The 24367-nt window shown below is 38.1% G+C and overlaps 1 long non-coding RNA gene across 2 annotated transcripts; it reads right to left on the minus strand.

Annotated features, from left to right (window-relative positions):
* Positions 1 to 21365: 21365 nt before the first annotated feature.
* LOC107813507 (uncharacterized) lies at positions 21366 to 24031 on the minus strand. 2 transcript variants are annotated; one of them, XR_001654361.2, is made up of 3 exons: positions 23464 to 24031; positions 22830 to 22933; positions 21366 to 21581 (listed from the first exon to the last, which is right to left on the minus strand). It is a non-coding gene; the product is annotated as an uncharacterized LOC107813507 (long non-coding RNA). The 2 variants fall into 2 exon arrangements; XR_001654362.2 differs by having other exon boundaries at positions 23602 to 24029.
* Between the last annotated feature and the right edge of the window lie 336 nt (positions 24032 to 24367).

Here is a 24367-nt window from a genome sequence, read left to right on the forward strand (position 1 = left end):
TGCAGTTTAGTAAGACAAGAAGAAAGAATAACTGACAAAGTAGAATTTGAGCCTAAGAACTCATACCTAAGGTGTGGAGGCAGTGGTTTCAACTCCAACACCGGAGGCTCCTCAATTGAAGGTTTTGTTGGTGGAGTCTTTCTATTCTCAAGGTCCAAAGATAATTTCCTAGACTCATAAGAATAAGAGCCCTTCCATGTAAAGCATTCATGCACTCCACCCGGCTTGCATCCTCATTGACATCAAGATTCAATAGTACGGCCTCCAATGGGTCCTCCACATTGATCATTGCACTGGTGTCATCAATTATCACTGCTGTGACGAGGTCAACAAAAGAGCACACCTCGGTACTGTTGGGCTGCTTCATTGATTTGCACACATGAAAGACCACCTTTTCATCACCCACCCGGAAGGTGAGTTCCCCTGCTTCCACATCAACCAATGTCTTCCCCGTATCTAGGAAAGGTCTTTCCAATATGATAGGAACTTCATAGTCCACCTCGCAATCCAAGATCACAAAGTCAGCTGGCAAGATAAATTTGTCCACCCGGACAAGCACATCATCAATAATACCCAATGGTCTCTTCATTGTTCTATCTGCCATTTGTAATCTCATAGACGTCGGCCTCGGCTGCCTGATACCCAAAGTCTTGAAAACGGAATAGGGCATCAAATTGATACTAGCCCCCAAATCACATAGAGCTTTAGCAAAATCCACACTCCCAGTGGTGCAACGAATGGTGAAAGCACCGAGATCTTCAAGCTTCGGGGCCATTGAATGCACTATAGCACTAACTTGGTGAGTCATCTTTATAGTTTCACAATAGATAGAATGCTTCTTTGTGACCAAGTCTTACATGAATTTTGCATAGCCCGCCATTTGTTCAAGATCCTCCACCAAATGCACATTAATGGACAAGCTCTTCATCATGTCAATGAACTTTTTATCCGCCAACTCATCCCAAGTAGTGATGGAATGGTTGGGAAGTCGCTCGAGCCAATCCAATGCCTTCCCCCTAAGTGAGAATGGAAAGAGTCTTAACCGGAGAACATCCTTGGACACATTAGTTTGCTTGCTCCCCCAACATGTATCCACGAACCCCTTGAGATGTTTGTAAGCATTTTGATTTGCAGCGCCCGTGAAATACCCACGCTGCTCTAGTAAAAGTCAACATTACATTGGTTATTTTAAAATTGCTCGCCCAGATTCGGGGTGGGACAATATCACTTGCATAGCCTTGGTTCAGAAGCACTCTAGGAGCCACTCTTGGAGGTGCTGGAGGAGGGTCTGGAATATTGTTATTATTATTCGCATTGGCCTGGCGGCCTCTACGTTGTCCTTGAGGTACAAGAGGCACCTCATCATCTCCGATATTATCTACCTCCTCCCCCGCAATCACATTTCCAAGAGGGTCATTAGCATTGTTCGCTACCATTTGGTACCTGAGTTATGACACAAACAAGTTAGTAACAAAGAAGGAAAGAAGAACAATAAACAAAACTAATTAAATAGATAGCCAAAACCGTTAGCACCCCGGCAAAGGTGCCAAAAAGTTGATCGAAGCCTACCTTGCACTACTATTGAGTAGCGAGAGAGGATCGAAGCAGCTTTTACCCGATTTAGGGTCAGGATCGATTTCCACAGAGAGCTAGAAGTTGGAGTTGGGTATCTATCTAATTTAGGGTTGTGTACGTGTTCCAAATTACACTTCTAAACATTTTTGGGTTTTTGTTTTACTTCTAATTTTATCAAACTACAATGGTGAATTAAACAAGAATAAGCTAAGAGTAAAATGTTGTGGGTTGCTCAAATGGTTTAAAAGGCACTAGGGTAGTGACTTCCACCTAGGTGGTCAATTAACGAATACTTGAGTCTAAGGCATAATTGACATATTTGGGGAGTATGATATAACCGTTGCACGATTTTACCCACTCTACACCTCTCGGTGGTTTGAGTGATTTTGCCTGAATTGACTTTCTCAAGACAATTGGGTATGCAAATTTGCGCAAGCAATCAAGGTTCAAGTCAGGTATTACTCTCTCGAGGTTTAACCCTTTAATTGGAGCTATCAATCTCTTGAGTACGCCCCAATTCCTTGTTGGACCAATTTCAGAGACTCAAGCTCTCTTTCTCAAGAAGAGCTCAAGTCAACTAAACTCAAATTAGTGTTTGCAACCACTAATTCAACAATTAAACATGAAATTAGCCCAAATATCAAACACCCATAGTCAATCTAGCCCTAAAACACAAGACCCATCAATTACCCACACTAGGGTTGAGCCATAACCCTAGCTTATGGGTTTAGCTACTCATAATTGAAGAAGAAAAACAAGAAATAGATGAAGAACAACTCATATTAATTAATTACTAAGATAAACAATAAGATTCAGTGTTGAAATATAGATAAAATTGCCCAAAATAGCTAAAGACTTCGAACTCACGAGCGCAGATACAGCTAAAAACTATGTGATACCCTAAAAATGGGAAAAGAAGCTATTTATACTAAGCTAAAAAATCTGGACAAAAATTCCCCTGCGGGGCTAGTGCGGACCGCACAAAATGGTGGACCGCCGTACTAAGGCTCTGCACTTGAAAACCCATCTCTCTGAACTCAGGCACTGCGGACCGCAGAGAATGGACTGCAGCCGCGGAGGCTTCTTGTGCGGTCTGCATGAAATGGAGCGCGGACCACATTGGCTTGAAACTCGGAAGTTGGCAACTCTCTGATCCTTCTTACTACGAACTGCACTAAATCGAGTGCGACCGTATTGATCCTAGTGCAGACCGCACAAAACCTAGTGCGGCCGTATTGCCCTTTTTGCTTAAATGCCACCTCTCTGAACCTCCTTGTGCGGACCGCACAGAATGGTGTGCGGCCGTTTTGGGCCTGTTTTGCCTAAGCTTTGTCTTGTCTTGGTACTTGTGCAAGTTTCACTTCTTTTGAGCTGATCTTTGACATCTTGTTCACTTTGTGATCAAAGCTGCAATCAAGCATAACTTGTGAGCCTTTTGGGACTATTTTGTATGAATTTCTAATCAAAACATAAGCAAAAAGGAGTATAAAGTGCATCAAAATCCCTAGTTATCATGCATTACTGTGTTAATGTCAAGGCGGGACAATTTAAACCATGGGAGTTTCCCGCATGTTACGGGCCATTTGAGCATCATTTGGAGAAAATGTAGGTACATTATTCACGTATCACACATGAGGATGATCGGTTTGGCAGGTATGTAATGAGAGAGGACAGATACAAGTGCAAAACACTTAGGCAAAGTCGCAACTACATCACCAATGCCTTGATTGCTTTGTCAAGTGTGGAAGAGTATTATTTTAGGTATCAGCTGGACCTACCATATACTCAGGATTGCAAAGGTTTATGCCCAGAATTAGACATGCAGAGTTACAAGATATGCTATAAAAGATTGGAAAGCAATGGTTATTCATGTTCAAATCCAGGCATGACTCCTTAAGGAATATGCTTCATAGTTCTTTTTGGACTATCAAAGTTGAGCTCTATACTCAATTTTTGTAACGACCTAAAAACCAAATAGTTGTGATGACACCTAACCCAATCCGCCAGGTAAGCTAATTACCAACTATCCAATTCGAATGATATTAATAAAATAATTAAATAGAAGAAATTATCTAAATCTTTTATATTTCCCAATGACTAGTAGTACAAATCATGAGCTTCTAAGATTAGAATTTATAAAGCTGGTATGAAATAAATACATCATCTGTTCGAAAAGTACATAAACAAATTTTTATGATCTAAGGCTACCATGAACAAGATGCAGCTACAACCGAAACACAGGTACGTCTTCAATTCCAGCTCCCGTCGATCACAGCAATATCAACAGCCAACATCTGCATGCAAGGTGCAGGAGTGTAGTATGAGTACAACTAACCCCATGTACTCAATAAGTAACAAACCTAACCTTAGGTCGAAAGTAGTGACGAGCTGGAACAAAGGTCGGGTCCAACACCAATAGCCAACAACAGTTCATAACAACGTAAGGCAAGTAATGAAAGAAGTAACTCAGAGATAAAATGCTCAGCTTTCTCATAATTTCCTGAAAAATAGTTCCACTTTTCAAATATATCAGTGAAAACCCAAATCCTTTACCTAAATCGTCGAAAATACAAGTAATTTGAAAACTGTAATTTTTTCCAAAAATCCTTTCAACAATGAATAAGATGTTTCATTTTTTTTCCAGATAGCAAGTGTAAAATACCTCTCTATGCCCATATGTCAATATGTGTAAGAAGTCATAAATGACGTAATACCATACAACGTGAGGTAAATGCATCTCTATGCCTGTATGTCATGTGTGCATGTCAATGCAATGTATCTTAAAGATGAACTCATGTACTCACACTTTCAGAGTACTCAATCTTCCTATCTCACACTATCACGACTCGGATTTCCCACCGTCGGGACCGTGATGACGCCTAACATCGCACTCGCTAGACAAGCCAACGTTAGAGTTATATTCATTTTTTCTTTACATTTTCATAATATAAAATTAAAAAAACTAATTCGAAAGAAATAAAGGCGGAAGTACATATTAAACCAATTTTATATATGCTATTAACAACTCCAAAATTGTTACCACCCAGAAACAGGTGTCACAACTCACGAACATTCTATGAATAACTACAAGTATGGGTTTGAAAGAAGAAAATACATCTATCTCGGAAAGAAATAAACAGAAATAAGGAAAAACATAAAAAGGGGACGCCAGGACCTGCGGATGCCAATAGGACTACTTTGGGTCTCCTGAATGAAGTATCAACAACCGATCTCTCGATCAGCCACTACCAGCTCTTAAATCTGTACAGAAAGTGCAGAGTGTAGTATCAGTACAACTGACCCTATGAATTGGTAAGTGTCGAGCCTAATCTCGGCGAGGTAGTGACAAGGCTACGGCAGGGCATATACAATATAACCTGTAATAGTATATAATAAAGCAAAAAGGAAATATAGAATGAAATGGAATAGTAACTTGCAACAAATAAATACAGAACCCAAATAATTTTCCAGTATTCAGCTATAACCAATCCTTATGAGAGTTTCAATACTACGGAATAAAATCACAACAGAGGAAGAATACATAATCAACAAAATGATGCGACGTACATCCCGATCCCACCATATAACAAGTAAGAATATGAACATTCACCCTTATTTCTCTTTGTTGCGGCGTGCAACCCGATTCCACCAGTCCACCCTTATTACTCCTCAATATATCACCCTTATTCCTCCTGTTGAAAGGAATGAGTTAAGAATCATTTACCTATGATTTGGGGAAGAAATAGTCTTTGGAAAATCGCCTCTTGAAGTTTAAGTTTTGAAAAATGGGAGAATGAATGAAAAATCCCGTCTAAGTCCAAGGTTATCAGTTGTAAATTGATTGAATGAGTCCCAAAGGCTCACAAGTTTTGCTTGATTGCAGGTTTGATCAACAAGGTGACATGATGTCAAAAATCAGCTCAAAAGGAGTGAAACTTGCACAAGTATCAAGACAAGACAAAGCTCAGACAAAGAAAAGGTCAGTGCGGCCGCATACCATTCTGTGCGGTCCGCACAAGCGAGGTTCAGAGAGTATGATATTCAGGCAAAAAGGGCAATGCAGCCACACTAGGTTTTATGCGGTCCACACTGGGATCAATGTGGCCGCACTCGATTTAGTGTGGTCCGCAGTAAGAAGGATCAGAGAGTTGCCATTTCTGAGTTTCAAGCCAATGCAGTCCGCGCTCCATTTCATGCGGACCGCACTAGAAGCCTCCGCGGTCGCACTACATTCTGTGAGGTTTGCATTGCCTGAGTTCAGAGAGATGGATTTTTATGTTAAGAGCCTTAGTGCGGTCGCACTAGCCCCGCAGGGGTATTTTTGTCTAGATTTTTCAGCTTAGTATAAATAGCTTCTTTTCCCATTTTTAGGTCATCAGATAGTTTTAGCGAAGAGTTGCACTCATGGGTTTGAATATTTTAGCTATTTTGGGCAATTTTATCTACATTTCAACATTGAAGCTTCTTATTTATCTTAGTAATTAATTAATATGAGTTATTCTTCATCTATTTCTTGCTTTTCTTCTTTAATTATGAGTAGCTAAACCCATAAGCTAGGGTTGTGGCTCAATCCTAGTGTTAATTGATGGGTCATGTGTTTTAGCGCTATATTGACTATGAGTGTTTGATATTTGGGCTAATTTCATGTTTAACTGCTGAATTAGTGGTTGCAAACACTAGTTTGTGTTTAATTGACTTGAGCTCTTCTTGAGAAAGAGAGCTTGAGTCTCTGAAATTTATCCAACAAAGAATTGGGGCGTACTCAAGAGATTGATATCCCCAATTAAAGGGTTAAACCTCGAGAGAGTAATACCCGACTTGAACCTTGATTGCTTGTGCAAATTTGTATACCCAATTGGTCTTGAGAAAGTCAATTCGGGCAAAATCACTTGAACCATCGAGAGGTGCAGAGTGGGTAAACTCGTGCAACGGTTATATCATACTCCCCAAATATGTCAATTATGCCTTCGACTTAAGTATTCGTCAATTGACCACCTAGGCGAAAGTCACTACCCTAGTGCCTTTTAAACCATTTGAACAACCTGCAACATTTTACTCTTAGCTTATTCTAGTTTAATTTACCATTGTAGTTTGATAAAAGTAGAAGTAAAACAAAAAGGCAAAAATGTTTAGAAGTGTAATTTGAAACACATACCCAACTCTAAATTAGATAGATACCCGACTCCAACATCTAGCTCTCTATGGAAATCGATCCCGATCATAAATCGGGTAAAAGCTGCTTCGACCCTCTCTCGCTACTCAATAGTAGAGCAAGGTAGGCTTCGATAAGCTATCGCAATTGTGAAGCCTTCACAATTCCTTCTGCTTTCGCAAATGCGAGGAAAGTGTCACAATTGCGATCGCTGACCTCGCAAATGCGAACAAAAGATCGCATTTGCGACCATACCCCTCCTAGACTCCTTTCACATTTGTGAAGGTTTGTTCGCATTTGGGAACTCTGCTGGCCCAGCCTTCTAATTGCAATTGCGATGAAAGGCTCTCAAATGCAGACCGTGCTGGGCTTGCAATTGCGATGCCTGATCTCGTAATTGCGAGATCAGGGGCCTGCAACAAGCTGAAGCATACCAACAATATCCTCTAAGTCCCAAATCCCTCCGTAGCCTATCCGAAACTCACCCGAGCCCTCAAAGCTCTAAACCAAACATGTACACAAGTCTTAAAACATCATACAAACTTGTTTGTGCGATCAAATTGAAAAAATAACATCTAAAAGTACGGAATTAACACCAAAACACATGAAATTTTCATGATAGTTTCAAATCTTCTAACTTTTCAACCAAAGGTCCGAATCACGTCAAATCAATTTCATTTTTCACCAAATTTCACAGATAAGGTTTAAATATCATAACAGACCTATACTGGGCTTCGAAACCAAAATACGGGCCCAATACCAACAAGATCAAATCCTTTAAATTATTACATTTTCAGTCTTATCAATTTCCTTCAAAAATTTATTTCTCGGGCTAGGGACCTTGGAATTTGATTCCGAGCATACGCCCAGGTCCCATATTTTTCTACGAACCCTCCGGGACCGTCGGAACATGGGTCCGGGTTCATTTACCCAAAACGTTGACCGAAGTCAACAAAAATCAGTTATTTAGGCCAAATATTATCATTTCATAAATTTTTCACATAAGGGCTTTCTGGATACATGTTCAGACTATGCACAAAAATCAAGGAGAGATAAAATGAGGTTTTAAGGCCTTGGAATACGAATTCGAGTTCTAAAATAGAAGATGACCCTTTGGGTCATCACATTCTCCACCTCTATAACAACCGTTCGTCCTCGAACGGACATAGAAAAGTACCTGAGCCGGTGAAAAAATGGGGATATCTGCTCCGCATATCGGAATTGGACTCCCAGGTAGCTGCCTTAACAAGCTGACCTCTCTACTACACTCGAACCAAAGAATGACTCTTTGATCTCAACTATCGAACCTGCTAGTCTAGAATAGCTACCGGCTCCTCCCAGGTAGCTGCCTCAACAGGCTGACCTCCTTGTTGCGGCGTGCACCCTGATCCTACCAGTCCACCCTTATTACTCCTCAATATATCACCCTTATTCCTCCTGTTGTGGCATGCAATCCAATCCCACTTGTCCACCCTTATTACTCCTTGTTGTGGCACACAACCCCATCCCACCAAACAATCACATTTCACCCTTTTTCCTCCTGTTGCGGCGTGCAACCCGATCCCACCATATCAGTACCAATCATAAAATAAGAACAAGTATTTCACAATTTAGCTCAAAACCCTCCACAACATTTATACCTCAAACCAAAACAACGGGAAATCTATACTGTTATGAAACTTCATTAGTTAATACTACACAACGAGACCAACCAAAGGTTACCATGAAGTACCAATAAACCAACTTAAACCAACAATATAATATGATGAAACTACGAAATAATTAATGCATTCAGTAGAGAAAACAACATTTAACAAGAAGCAATTAGACATGGAAGCATCAATAAGCAAGTAGCAGCTAAGACAGGAAAATAATATACTAGGAACGGGGAAGGGAATAGTCTAAACAGGTAATTTGGCGGTGCATAGGTACTCGTTACCACACCAATATGCCACACACATGGAATTTCACATAGCAATTAAGTCGCGGATCCCTAATCCCTCAAGTCAAAGTTAGACCAAACACTTATCTCAAGCCAACGGGCAATTCAAAGCTCAATTACTGCTTTACCTCTCGATTCCACCTCCACTCCACTCGTATCTAGTCATAATTAACTTAATAACATCAATTATCGCTAAAGAAATCAATTCCAACACATAATTATAGATTCCCCAACATTTTCCCCAAAAGGTCAAAAATTAACTCCGGGCCCGCTTGGTCAAAACCTGATTACCCATTCTACCCAAAAACCCCTAGATTCTAGGATGAAATCTTGTAAAAAGATGTAATAGATTGAAAGGAATGAGTTAAGAATCATTTACCTATGATTTGGGGGAAGAAATGGTCTTAGGAAAATCGCCTCTTGAATTTTAGATTTTGAAAAATGGGAGAATGAATGAAAAATCCCGTCTAAGTCCAAGGTTATCAGCTGCAGATGTCGTATTTGCGACCTGAGCTACGCAAATGTGAAGCTCGCAATTGCGAAGGGGCTATCGCAATTGCGAAGCCTTCACAATTCCTGTTGTCTTCGCAAATGCGAGGAAAGTGTCGCAATTGCGATTACTGACCTCGCAAATGCAAACAAAAGATCGCATTTGCGATCCATAACCCTCCTGGACTCCCTTCGCATTAGCAAAGGTTTGTTCGCATTTGCGAACTCTGCTGGCCCAGCCTTCTAATTACAAGTGCGATGAAAGGCTCACAAATGCAAACCCTGCTGGGCTCGCAATTATGATGCCTGATCTTACAATTGCGAGATCAGGGGCCTACAACAAGCTGAAGCATACTAGCAATATCCTCTAAGTCTTAAATCACTTCGTAGCCTATCCGAAACTCACGCGAGCCCTTGGGGCTCCAAACCAAACATGCACACAAGTCTTAAAACATCATACGAACTTGCTTGTGCGATCAAATAGCCAAAACAACATCTAAAACTACAGATTTAACACCAAAAACATGAAATTTTCAAGGTTGTTTCAAAACTTCAAACTTTTCAACCAAAGGTCCGAATCACGTCAAATCAATTCTGTTTTCACCAAATTTCACAGATAAGGTTTAAATATCATAACATACTTATACGTGACTTCGGAACCAAAACACGGGCCCGATACCAACAAGATTAAATCCTTTAAATTATTACATTTCCAGTCTTATCAATTTTGTTAAAATATTTATTTCTCTAGCTAGGGACCTCGGAATTCGATTCTGGGCATGCGCCCAGGTCCCATGTTTTTCTACGGACCCTCCGGAACCGTCAGAATATGGGTCCGGGTCTGTTTACCCAAAATGTTGACCGAAGTCAACAAAAATCAACTTTTTAGGTCAAAAATTATCATTCCATAAATTTTCCACATAAGGGCTTTTGCACGCAAATCGAGGAGAGATAAAATGAGTTTTTAAGGCCTCGGAACACGAATTCGAGTTCTAAAATAGAAGATGACCCTTTAAGTCATCACACTCATCATGCTTAATCACTCAGTATTGTATATGGCCAATCCGGTCCAGGGAAGATCCATCCTGGAATATATACATCAATTGACCATCAATCACTTAGTATGAGTAGGGCCAAATCCAGCCCATGGGGAAGATCCATCCCCAGGTATACAAATGCTTCGGACAAGATCCATGTCTAGGAAAGATCCATCCCTCAATATAATCAACTGCACTCACTTGGGGAGTGTGCAGACTCTGGAGGGGCTCATTTAGCCCAAGCACTATCATAAATTAGTATAACTGTTGCGGTGTGCAACCCGATCCTATAAATGTCACTCATAATCAGGCCCTCGGCCTCACTTAGTCATCAATCTCTCAAGTCTCTCGGGCTCATAATGCCATGAAACTAGCCCAAAATGATGATATGATGTGTCAATAAATGGTAATAGAGACTGAGATATGATATGCATATGAATGCGTATGACTGAGTATACAAAGCAATGAAAGTAGATAACTCAACAACAGAAATGACCTCAGTGGGTCCCAACATGATAAACATGTAGCCTAGACATGGTTTCTAACATGGATCACAGCTTAATAGCTCAAGTATGTAGAAATTTCATGGTTACAGGTAAGATCAGGTAACTACATAGTACCATAGAAATAACAGAGTCACAATTTACACGGTGCACACCCACACGCCCGTCACCTAGCATGTGCGTTACCTCAACACCAATCACATAGCATCGAATTCGAGGTTTCATACCCTCAGCACCAAGTTTAGAGTGTTACTTACCTCGAACAAGCCAAATCCAATACCCAACAAGACAAATGATGCTCCAAAATTGCCATCCTGTGCGTATCAACCTCTGAACTGCTCAAAACTAGCCAAAAGTAACTCAAGTACATCAAATAATGCCAAAAGAAACAAACCCAATCGATAAATGTCGAATCTTTAATCAATATTCCCAAATCGACCAAAACGTCAAACTGGGGATCACACCTCAGAACCTAACAAAACATATAAAATCCAATAACTCATTCAATTACGAGTCCAACCATATTAGTTTCACTCAAATCCGACTCCGAATCGATTTTCAAAACTCAAAAATTCGCATTATGAAACTTTTGGCAAAACCCCCCTAATTTCCTCTTTAAAATTTACAATCCAATTACCAAAAATGAAGATAAATTCACTAAATATAACCAAAATCAAGTAGAGAACACTTACCCCAATTCATATGGTGAAAATCGCCTCAAATATTTGTCGCGACCCAAATCAAAGGGCCGCGACGGGTGCCTGAGTCCTACCTGTCAAACACCCCTAAGCATGCGTCTAAGCTATAAAATTGATTAAAATCTATTGAATTACGAGAATAACATTCATGAAGAAAACTTATCCAAAAGATATATATACATATACGTGCAGATTACAGTGGGCGAGCCGACATGGCCGCGATAGACAACTATATACCCAAAACTGAAGGCCGGCAAGACCACATACTATCCAACTGTGCATAACATCTACAGACCTCTAATAGAAATGCAACTGTACAAAAACGGGACTGAGACACATCATACCCATATATATGTACAATCATATCGTACCAAAATCAAAAGCAGCTCCGGATCAAGTGGAGTACGCCAACTCTCGCTGATCAAGGATCCTAATAAGGGGGACCGTCAGCTTGCCTACCTGCACCTGCAAGCATGAAATGCAGGCCCCGTGAAATAGGGCATTAGTACAAAAAATTTACTGAGTATGTAAGGCGTGAAAATCAATACGTAAAAGACATAGATAGAACATGGAATAAAGAAATTCATCTATAAATATGAATAACTTTATAAATTCTGAAACATTTATAATGTTATGCACGTGTATATAAATATCCTATCATGCATGAGTATATGTGTACATAACATCATCAAGCCACTGAGGGCATCCCATCAAATCATCTTGGCTACTGTGGGCAACATCATCAACATATACCAACTGATCAGGTGGTGGTGCGTATATAACGCCGTAACCTTTTTCCCATATATATATATATATATAACACCATCTGATCATGGGTCAATGTAAATGAATGCAATGCATGAGAAGTACATCAATAAAATCTTCTGGAGCGTCATAAGACCATTATGCCTTTGATTAATATCATGAAATAAACTTTACCAACTTACGTATTTTTTTGAATGAAATGCATGAAAAATATGTAATAATCTCAATATTCCTTTCCGATAAACTTTTTTAACTGTGTATTATTCTGAGACCCATAACAGAAGATATAATAATATGTCACATGGGGAATCAAGAACACAGAGACTCCTAGTATTTCTATGAATAGAGTCGTTTATGAAAACTGTGCATTTGCTCGTTTCTTCTGTATAACTTGGACCATGCCAAAAAGAAAGAAGGAATGGCCTTAACATACCCGGAGTAGGGAAAACTCCAAAAAATCAGATTGAATTTTCCTTTGTTCTTGAAGTCTTGAACGAATCAAGCTTTTGTTCTCTGAAGTATTAGGAACGAATTAAGCTTCTGCCTTTTGAAGCATTTTGAACTAGGAAAATGGTATATGGCTCTCTCTTTAGGATTTAGGGACGTTCTGATTTTCTTTGTCCAAATGAAAAATGTAACAAGACTTTTAACAAGTCTTATTTTGTTAAATTCCAATTTAACCTTAGGTAGCCACCTAGGCATAAATGACTAAGAGTCATTCTTAGTCTTGTGGCTTTGTGCCACGTTTTTGGGGTGTAATTTAATTTATTAATTTTTATGCACTTATTAGTTAACTGGGTAATGTCCTGTTACCCGGTAATTAATTAATTACCCGCATAATTTAAAAATTGCCTCAAATTACTTAAAATTCTACTTATTTTTAATATACTTTATACATTATACTACCGTGGTCATATGGTACCATGCATGGTACTAGTTCATAATTATACTACCGTGGTCATATGGTACCATGCATGGTACTAGTTCATAATTATCGGATATTATCGCTCAACCCGTATTTTATTCCAAATTGGCCACTTTCAATAAAACTTGTTTTCTTTAATTCGTGTACCTTTTATTCTTCATGACGCTTACTTCTCGCTTGTTATAAATAGCGTAAATACGTTAACCTCAAGATAATATCATCCCCGAGTCTACGTCGATTAACTAAAGACGAATCTTTTAACGTACAAAAACGTGAGGTGTAACATCCTTCCCCCCTTAGAAACATTCGTCATTGAATGTTCAATTCCCCGGGATCTGTATAACTTTTGGCAGGGTCGCCCTTGTAACAACAGTACTACCAACTCTCCCTGTAGAAGCTTAATAATCCAATTCCATACAGGACCACAATCATTAATAACGACAATGGCCTCACACGACCAATGCCAATAACTAACACAAGAATCCGTACACGTACCTTGAGGTTATGACGTCTCAGTCGGACCCTTCTCTGGAGGAGAAAATAAGTAAGGATATCTAGACTTCATGTATTCTTCAGCCTCCCAAGTCATTTCCTCCACATTGTTGTTTCTCTAAAGAACTTTCACGGATGCTACCTCCTTATTCCGTAGCTTGCGGATTTGTCGGTCTAAGATGGCAACGAAATTTCCTCGTATGACAAGTTCTCTGTAATCTGTATATCATCAGTGGGCACCATTCAAGTGGTATTGCCAATGCACTTCTGTAACATAGATACATGAAAAACTGAATGGACAAACTCCAGTTCCGAGGGCAATTCTAACTCATAAGCTACTTGGCCCACTCTCCGAATGATCATATTGTTGATACCCAATTTTTTCCTATATATTTTCAATATGCAAAATACCTTAAAAATAGCATATATATGCATATATAAGCATGTCCAAAGGTTTTATTATTTTTTCCATAATTTTAAAGGTTTAAATTAATTTATTTTCTCCCCTTTTATCCATAAAATCCCCAATAATTATTTCCAAAATTATTGTTTTGATAATTCATCTATTGTATTTCTATACTTATGCCAAAATATGGCTAAATTAATTTTTATAATTGTATTTAGTATTTTTAAAGCTAAATTGCATGTAATTGCAATACTAGCCTTTTTTAGATTTAATTATGTTTTATACGCATAAAATTGGATCATCTATTTTTTAAAATTGTTAATTATGTTTTATAAATAATTTTAGCCCTTTAAATTAGTTTTCAGAAACTATTTACTATTTTTTATAAATTAAATAGGGAAAAATTGGCTATTTAAAATATAGCCAAATTGGCTTTCAATTGTAGCCCAAAATTGGACCCCAATTTCCCAACCCAATTCTAATTAAAAACCTAACCACACCCTCTTTAGCCATGCCCAAACCTGGAACCCCACCTACCCGTCTCATCCTGGCCGTTGATCTCGAAGATCAACATCCCCTATTTCCCTTTACCTTTTTTAACCCAAATGACCCCCTACCTAACTCATTTGTTACAATCTGCTGCCCTTGAATCCCCTTTTCTCTCCAATTCTCTCTTAAACCTAACTCAAACCCTAGCCGCCGCCACCTAAAACTAGCCCAATCCCCTTTGATCCTTACTCAATCCATAGATTCCCATGGCTGTTTGAGATGTATACTTGTCTCCTACGTCTCCAGGTTGCCTTTTTTGTGATTTCGTGGAAAGATCTCAAAGAGATCTAGTCCATATCTTGTTCAACTTCTATCTATGGTCTTTTATGCTACTTTCCGGCCATCCATGGCTGTTTGAGTAAGATCCACGACCTTTCTGGCTAAAACCGGTAACGATCTAATGTTTTCTCACCTTGTTTGGGTTCTCTGAACCCCTAGCTCTTGAGATTTTCCACTTTTCTTTAGATCTGTCTTAGATCTAAGTGTATCCATGAGCTTTTAACCGATTGTTTCTTCATCTTTACTATTTTTCGAAACCCTAGACTCACTACTGTTCGATTCTTCTCAGATCTCTGAGATGATTTCAGTGTTATTAAATGTTTTCCTTAAAAAAATCTCCTGTTTTGAGTAACTATTTCAATTTTAGTTACTCTTTTCTAAACTAGGGTTTACTGAAACTCGTCTTCTCAAAATTTTCATGATTTTCGTGTGTTAATCATATGTTCTTAGGTATTATTGACTGATTTTTGCTAAAATTGTCTGGACCCTAACTAGTTTGTGTTAAATCCCTAATTTTCTTATGTTTTTGTTTTGATTCTTAGTCTTTCTGAGCTACTTGTTGCGTTGTTGGTGTTGTGCTTTGACTTTCATGATTTTTCCCTTTAGCCTAATTCAGTATCTTGTGATTTTTACCCTAGTTCATCTCTACTAGGGTTTCTGAGTCGATCCTTTGGCAAGTTTATGCATGTTTATGAAATTCTATTTTTTGCCTATTTGTCTATTTATGGAAAACTGATATTTTCTCTCTCTTCAAATTAACATTATTTTGAATCTCGATTGACTGATTTGCTTGTTTAAAATTATGTACTGATTACCGATTCATTCCCTTGTTTATAACTCTGATTATTCTTATTACCTTATTGTCCGTAATGTCACTGATTCTTTACGATTACTTCCTTAATTAAACTTCTATTTGCTTACCTCTTTACTTGGGTATGATTTGATTTTCTTTCCTTAAGTGACTCATGTCCTTTAACCGTTGGGTATTTGTCCTTAATTGAAGGAAGACTATGCTAATTTCATATGTAATTTCCTTGATTGCTGAATTATGAATTCTTTACCTTATTCTGCTCCACTCCTAAACTACTATATATACTCTCCTCTACTCTCAATCCAGGACACGAACAATTAGTTCAAAAACACACACACACACTCAGACTTTCTCTTCTTTCTCTGCTACTTGTGCTACTGCTTGTCTAGCCGGCTGAAAGCCAAGGCTAAGCTATGGAACTCTACTTGCTTTACTTTTCTGCACTTTGCTTCCTTAACTGGTATGTTCCTAGTTCAATTCCGAAACTCAAACTTCATGTGTGCCATGCCTACATATCCCTGCTTGTTACTGTACTAGTTCTTCAACTTGTCCCTATGTTTTGCTATTACTAAGCATGTCTAAATTCTACCTTATGTGTAATCATCATATCAGATTTTACTTAGTTTCTTGAGACTTGTCCAGCATGCTCACTTAGTTCCCTAACCCCCTTTTCTTTAACTGGTATAGCTATGTAGTCACTTAGTCTTCTGATGCATTCTATTGGCCCTAATAATATGTCAAATTTTATTCAACAAAACTCTTATCTTCAACATGATCCTGCTGCATTCTTTCCCATGTTTTAAATAGCTGTTATCATGACTGATTTGCTTAATGGACTTAAAGTTGTTCTGTATGCTTGTTGTGTCAAATGTTTTCCCTATCTATGTGGTTTCAAACCTATATGTCCCCAACCCCTTATTTCCCTACTTGTGAATGTTGAAATGATCCTATTCTTTGAATTTGACTTGTGTGTGCTGGTTTGTTCTAAGTTGTTGTTACTCCTATTCCCTCTTCCTTTCAAAACTGATTTTCCCTAAGGCAAACTCTTCTGCTGTTTTGCAAGCTTATTTCAAACATGTTGTTCAAACTGTTTTCCAACTCAACTCTTTTAAATCTATGTCAAGCACTCTCACATATACTCTTAGATGACTAGGTTCTGCCCTTTTTGTATGAGCCTTGATTTGGGACCCTTGAGCTCCCTCTGAACTTGGACACACAAAATCTGGCCCTTCCACACAGTACTTACTCTGTCTTGGTTATACAATCTGGATGTGAGCACTACCCGGGATCCCTTGAGGTCCTTAGGGAACTCTGACACACCCTAATATGAGAAAGGCTATGGAACAATCTTGGCACTCGAGGTAATTGATTATATAACTCAGAGAGGAAGTCCTAATCAGGCTTCCTATAGTATAACTTCCTATTTTCATTTCTACTTATGTAATTCATTTCATGTTAGCCTATAATAATTTGTTGTAAACCAGTATTGGGATTGGCTATGAAAAGGGATGGGGTAAATATGCATGCTATAGTTGTTAAGGGTGGAAAACATGTTATTAGGTTTATGTTCCTAATTGCGCAATAGAAACCATGCTTAGGGTTCATACATGCATTAGAAATTATTCCCTTATGTCTCATGTTTTTTGTTTCAGCATGTGCACCTTTACAAAATCATGTGCTAAAATCTGCTAATAATTAGCACTTTACTATTATGTTCTACGCTGCCACGTGCATTTAGAAATTCTGCTCTTAGGAAATTTTGCAATCCTGCCATATGCATTCAGAAATCTTGCTCTAGGAATTCTGTATCATGAGTTTTATACATGCATCTTAGATACCATGTTTTATGATCTTATTCGTACCTGCATTCACACTTAGTGTAACCTGCTGATCATAAAAGAGGTAAAAACAGCTTCACACTTGATTATCCCATTTAAAATAACTGGTAATAATCTATGCATTCGTATCAACTAGAACAACATGCTCTTAGGGTAAAATAATTTCCAAACTGTCTTTTAATAATCCTGAATAACTACTGTACACTATTTTACGCCTAGGCAAGCCTTAGGTAATCAACTTTAAATAAAACCAGAATTGCCTTTGTTTAACTGTCAACCTGTCAAAATCAGTAGGTAAGCCTGATTCGGACTTCTTTTCTTAGTCATGTAATAAATCTGGTTCTGATGCTATCACTTAGATACCTTGCATTTAAATTCAGACCTTAATTGTGTATAAGTCATGCTGTCTATGTGCATTATTTGTGGAGGTATACATAAGCCTTCTACTCGCTTCTGTCTTTTCCCCTAAATACAGTCCTATATGTTCTTGTTTGTCGCTTAGTATTTTGCCGTTAAACCTGAGGGTCTACCTAGAGCCACCTCTTTTAGGATAGGAGTCCTAAATTCCTTCAAGACTGATAGGAAGGGATGGGTAACGACATACAATTGGTGTCTAGACCAACCTTCGCTTTAAGTATCTTTACGGGGCGAGAAAGGGTAGATATGGATATGATGACCGGTAAATTAATACCACATGTAGCCCCTCTTCGAGGAGTGTCATACCGGGTATTGCATTGATGTGATCCATATTATAAACAAACCTAGGACACCCCCTTTACATTCATAAGCATGCTTTAGATTGTAACTCATTTCAAAATTTCTCCTTTTACTAATTGTTTTCAAACACTTGTGTATTTAAACTCAAATCCCCTACTATTTGAGCCATACTTGTTTATTTGCTAATTGCACAAATTCACAAAAACTGTTTGGTCGGGAACCACACTAGTGGATCCTGAGAGGTGCCTAACACCTTCCCCTTAGGATAATTTCAAGCCCTTACCCTATCTCTGGTTTCCAAAAGGTAGTTGTAGATGAACCTTATAGGAGCCCTAACGCACCTTAAAATCGTTAGGTGACGACTCTCCAAAATTGAAAGAACCCCTTTCCAAAAGGAAAGAGTTGTCCCAACCAAATGTCATGAACCCGATTCCGCGAGGAAAAAGGGGGCGCTACAGCATGGCGACTTTGCTGGGGATTTTTAGGCTTTTACCATTTGAGATTGTTATTGTGCATTTGTACCTCCCTGTGTGCAATTATTTGTTTAATTCCTTTAAGCATTTAATTTCTTCTTCGAAATCAAAACTGACCTATCTTTTTGTTTCCTTCCTTTATAACTACTTTAAATTATGAAACTGTTGTATTTATCGCTTTCTTAACGTGCAAATACATGTCAATATGCTTTTAATTATTGCATAATCATGCTCAACATCATACTCCACTCGCGCCAAACAAATACTATAGCAATGCTTTGTGAGTGATTGCGCTCTTCCTATATCATTACCCCCTAAATTCAGAAAGGCATATTTGTGCTAAAACTAGTCGATCAGCGGTGCAATCGATGGTTTCGTGCCTTCCCCCTTGAGTTGTCCGCTCAAGAATAATAGTCTAAAACCCCATAGAAACCTTACTCTGTTAAATTGTGCATGCATCATGGTCAAACCTAGTCGGATCAGTTATGTTGTCCACGTAATGATCCTTTAAGATAGCCTTGTCCAAAAGTCCATTGGGTTTCCCTAAACCCAAACGAACATCATCACGTTCCGTGTAGTTATTTGGAGAACTAAATGTCGATGTGCTGATCATAAATGTATAAATAGTCGAGTCCGGTGGGGGTAGGGTCTAACCCCTTTGTTTTGCAGAAAATGAGGCACGAGGTCCCCAGTTTCGGTATGGTTAGCATGCCCCACTCTGCTAGACTGGTGGAGGAGTCTTCCATCGAATGATCAAATCAATTAGTGGAAACAGAGGGCCGCCAAAGCTAGCGGAAAGTTGAAATATCTGGAATACAGTCTGTTGGAATTTGAAGGAAAAGTGAGGAAGAGAGTCACCGACTGCCAGAACACTGAGGGAAATGAAGGAGAACACCTGGAAAGGGCATTTTTACTGGTGAATCTACGCAAACTGGAGGATTTGATCAACGAGAGAATTCAACCTGAGGAAGGTCCTTCTGAGGCCAAATAGATTAGGTTTACTCGCTTTCCAAATGTAATAAGGCCAAGTGCCAGTAGTGACTTATTATTATCTTAGTATCGTTTTGGGATTCATCTATTTTTATATTATGAAATAAAGCATTTATTGTCATCCGAAGTTCTCCAAGTCTATTTGTCGCTAGGCCTACCTCGGGCACAAAGAGGTTCCCAAACCAGGACACGCTTTACATTCTCGCACTTTATGTTTAAATATTGCAATACTTTTTCATAATCCTCACTGACTTGATTACCTTTTGTTTTGTTTTATTTCTTTTATTATTACCCTCTCCAAAGGTTGGTTGGTGCACTCTGGCATCATCATTTTATTTCACAAGATCCAAGGGTCTTCCACCCACTCCCCCTCTTAGTCCCATTAAAGGCAAGATGGAATATTTGAACAACATCAGGAAGGAGAACACCACTGAACGGGTAGAGGCTACTGATGGCCATGGTATTCGGGTTCCTAACGAGAATGTGTCACAACTTGAATAGAAACTATTGAAATTCCAGGAAGAGCTCATCAGGTTTGAAATGTGGCAAACTTGTCATTTTCCCTCAACACCCCATATATTGACTTCACCAACACTCAAAACCCTACACCTCCTCAAAATATCCCAAAACAACAGAATCATCCCGCTTCTCACCATCACGCTATTCCACCGAAGAACCAATGTAACACCTGCCATACCCAAATAACACTCCACTACTCATCCCAGAACCTCAGAACTCTACAAACGACCATTTCCACACCCATACACCAAGCCACCATAACACTCCTATCTAAGTGGAGACCATGCCACACTCACCCTACCTATCTCATGCATATCTGAGTCCGATGAAAAGGATCTGCTTATCAGGAACTTAGCCGAGGAACTTAAGAAACTGACCAGCCGGATTCAGGGCGTTGAGGGAAGCAAAGGAATTGAGGGGATGAACTATGAGGATCTTTGCATACAGCCTGATGTCGAACTACTCGAGGGGTACAAACCTCCTAAGTTCGAAATGTTTGATGGTACGGATGATCCAAGGGTCCATCTGAGGATATATTGTGACAAGCTGGTTGGAGTAGGCACTACTGAAAAATTGGTCTATGGTAACGCATGGAAAACTGTTCCTATAGACAGATAAACCGTTGCCATAGGAGTATTGGAACGGTTCACAGCCCGTTACATCAGCCCGCGTGCCAATAGAGCTATAGGAACTGTTATTGCAACGGTTTGCATCGCCGTTGCTACAGACGCGTCTATCGCAATGGTTTTTCCTTTCTCTGTTGGAATGAATATTCTCTCCAATTGGAACGGTTTAAAGCCATTACTATATTATATATGCAACGGTTCCTAACCGTTACCATATTATCTAACACAACACTTATGTAATCTATTGTTACTGTTAGGTATGAATATACCAACGGTTTCTTTAATCTATTGTAACTATTTTATTTGTATTGCTACGATTTACTATGACAATAGAGGAAAAAGGTATGGCAACAATTTTAACTATCTATTGGAACGGTTTATCGATCATTTAGGAACAGTTTATAGGACCTACTGCAATGGTTTGTATTGTCTAATGGAATGTTATTTGTGTCCTATTGCAACGGTTCTGGTAGGCTATTGTAACAGTTCAGTTAAAACAAAACTGTAGCCCTTGTTATAAATAAATATTTATACATTTAATAAATTATAATAACACTAGAATTTAAATAAATCACAAAATAAAACTATTAATCATATAAATAATCCATCAAGCTAATAATATTCATAAAGCAAACGTTACCCCAAGTGCATAAGTTTAATACATTTCTAGAGAGTAAGTTTCAAAATGTTGATAACAAAAGATTCCTAGAACTTTCATCATAGCAATTCAAAATTCATCTCAAGTAAGGTCTAGTTCTTCATTGCCATCATCTTCCATTTCGTGATCCACTCCACCTGCAAAATAAGATAAATAAAGTCATTACTCTTCAAGAGAATTCGGTCTAAGATATCGTGTCAATAGTTCTTGGAGATTAGAGAATTAATAATTTAAGAGTTTTTGATGTTGTCCCCATACTTCTGATTTGTGAATCATGTTGAATTTGGTGATATCACTATAAATATTTAGTATCAATTAGTATGTTGTGGATATACACAGCTGTATATGTTGAGAAGGTTATTGAGGATTTTCTTTACTTGTATAACAATAGCAGTATAAGTGTAAATGGAACTTCAATCATTTTCAGAATTTTGCCTCTCTTTTCCTAGCTGTTCTTGTGCTCAGCTATTTGGCCTATGTGAGCTATGAGATTTGTTTATTGAGACTTCAATAAAAGCAGGTTAGGGGGGAAAAGAGAAGGAAATTAAGTTCATGTAAACAAGAAAAGTTGAGTCTTTATAGCATTACTCAGGATAAATATTTTGTCTGAATTATGAATAAGTAACAAGTCTAGTTCTCTTAAAATTGAATATAGGCAAAGTGTAAAAATTACTAGACTATTCTGACTTTGGGAGAAAGATAGAAGTGGTAGAGGCGACAACACAAGGAAGGAGGAGAAGAAATTCTGACTTTGAGGCCTTGAGGATAAAACTTAGTGGAATCTGACTTGCAATTTGAAAATGCATCTAGGAACTGAGTGGAATTGTCCCTACCAGGAAGACGCAATTCATTGTGAAAAAACAAGTAATAAGGTACTGGAGTTTTATGAGAAAATGCATACTGAAAATAAGTTTGTAAATATTATTTTAGGTCTATTAATATGGTGGAATCCATATATGTCTGATGCAATTGATTTTCTATTTATATTTACATGTACTTTTTGTCTCTTATGAATAGCAGTTTCGTGCGACAATTCTGCTACAATTTGATTTCCATATGGAAATTTTTAAACACAAATAACTACTTCTATAGACACAAACAACAAGGATTGTTAAATACCAATGAAACAACAAATAACTCCATTCGATTGGACTGGACCTAATTGAAAAATCAACAAGGATAAAATAAAGAACACAAACAGAAGCTCCACAAAATATCAAAGATTGTTAAATACCAAGGAAATAATAAAGAACATACCTCTATAGACACAAAAAGAAGATTCCCAGAGGAATATCTAATTAGAAATTGGCCACAAATAAAATATCACTAGCCATTTTCATACTATCGAAAATTAAGTTATTTTCACATAGCAAAACAAATTGTACCTGCACAAACTTGGATGTTCAAGCTCCAATAAACCACCAAAAGCTAAGGTTATACAGAAAATATAGCTGAGTTACGGGACTCGCAAGTCTGCCAAAGCAGTTCTCTGCACAATACAAAAAATATGATTTGTGTATTATTTCTGAAATGAATTTTAAGGATATGAACATAAATATTGATGAAATTTCCTGTTTTCCTCATAATATCAAGAACAAAAAGGGAGGAATTATTGTATGACAAAATCCTAATTGAACTCTAACTTATATTAATAGCTTCAGAAGAAAAAACTCACAGCTTTAAAGCTGTGAGTTTAATAAGTTGAACAAGAAATTTTTTTAAATAAAGACAACTGCATCAAACAGTGAAATATCTAACAAAATATAGAATCAAAACCTATCAATTGTACCAATGCAAAGCATAATTTCAATGAAATCCACAATTTCAATCATAATAAGAAGACATGCACCAGTGTGTTTAATCTCCATTCAATCACATTATGTCGCTCAAATACTCCCAAAAATAAAAATAAGTTGAATCGGATAATAACGAACATTAATACTAAAATCTTCATTCAAAAACACAACTATCGAATGTGGTTATCTAAAATTTAAATAAAGAGAGTTTAAAAAAACTTACTGCGATTTATCCTACAACTACCAGTTGTAATTTCTTCCTCACTAATGAAATTTGCAAATTATGGATCAACTATTGAGAAATTGCAAAAAAATAAAAGAAGAATGTAAATCAGAAAATTCGCGAGAGTCAAGCAAAAACCTAGAATTAGGGCTCTGTGAGAACAAGAAGTGGTAGTCGAGCTTAGTAGAGAAAAAATCCTAGAATTTTGGGACTATTTGAAAATGCGGAGCTTGGATTAATAGAAAGAGGTGGTTGTTTCTAGTGGTGGAGATAAAGTTTATGGGTGAAGAAAAAAGAAAATCAAATCTCAGAACTAGTCGAAGAGCTGGAATGATTTTGTTGACGGTGGGATGGTGGTTGTTGTTGGCTGCTGTAGAAGGAGGTGGTTTTTGACGACCGTAGCTGTTATAGAGTTGGAGGTTCTACTGCGGAGGTTGACGGCGGGACGATGGCAGAGTCGGAGGTTGATGGAGGTTCTGAGGTGAAGTTCCTTTTGAGAGGGATGGCTAAGGGTGAAGTCCCTTTCAATTCTGTAATGTGTTTTTAATTAGGTATAGAAACTTATATTTCATAAAACAATAATATACTAGTCTATTAATTAAGACAAACAGAAATTATATAAAAATAGGGGTTCTAGCGCGAGTTTTACGAAAATTTAGGGGGCCAAAATTTTAGGGGAGGGGGGAAATAACAACCGTTCCCATTGAATTTTTTTCAAGATCCGTGGCAATAGATATATTTATTGGCACAGTTAGCATAATAAGCGTTGCAAAAACTACAATCCTATGGGAACAGTTTCTAATTAATGGCAACGGTTTTATAGCCAAAGTGTGCTGGTATCATCAATGTCATATTGCAACGGTTATAACCGTTCCAATAACTGGTCTATAGGAACAGTTTCTGA

This window comes from Nicotiana tabacum, chromosome 10 (assembly GCF_000715075.1).
Source record: "Nicotiana tabacum cultivar K326 chromosome 10, ASM71507v2, whole genome shotgun sequence".
Lineage (NCBI taxonomy): Eukaryota > Viridiplantae > Streptophyta > Magnoliopsida > Solanales > Solanaceae > Nicotiana > Nicotiana tabacum.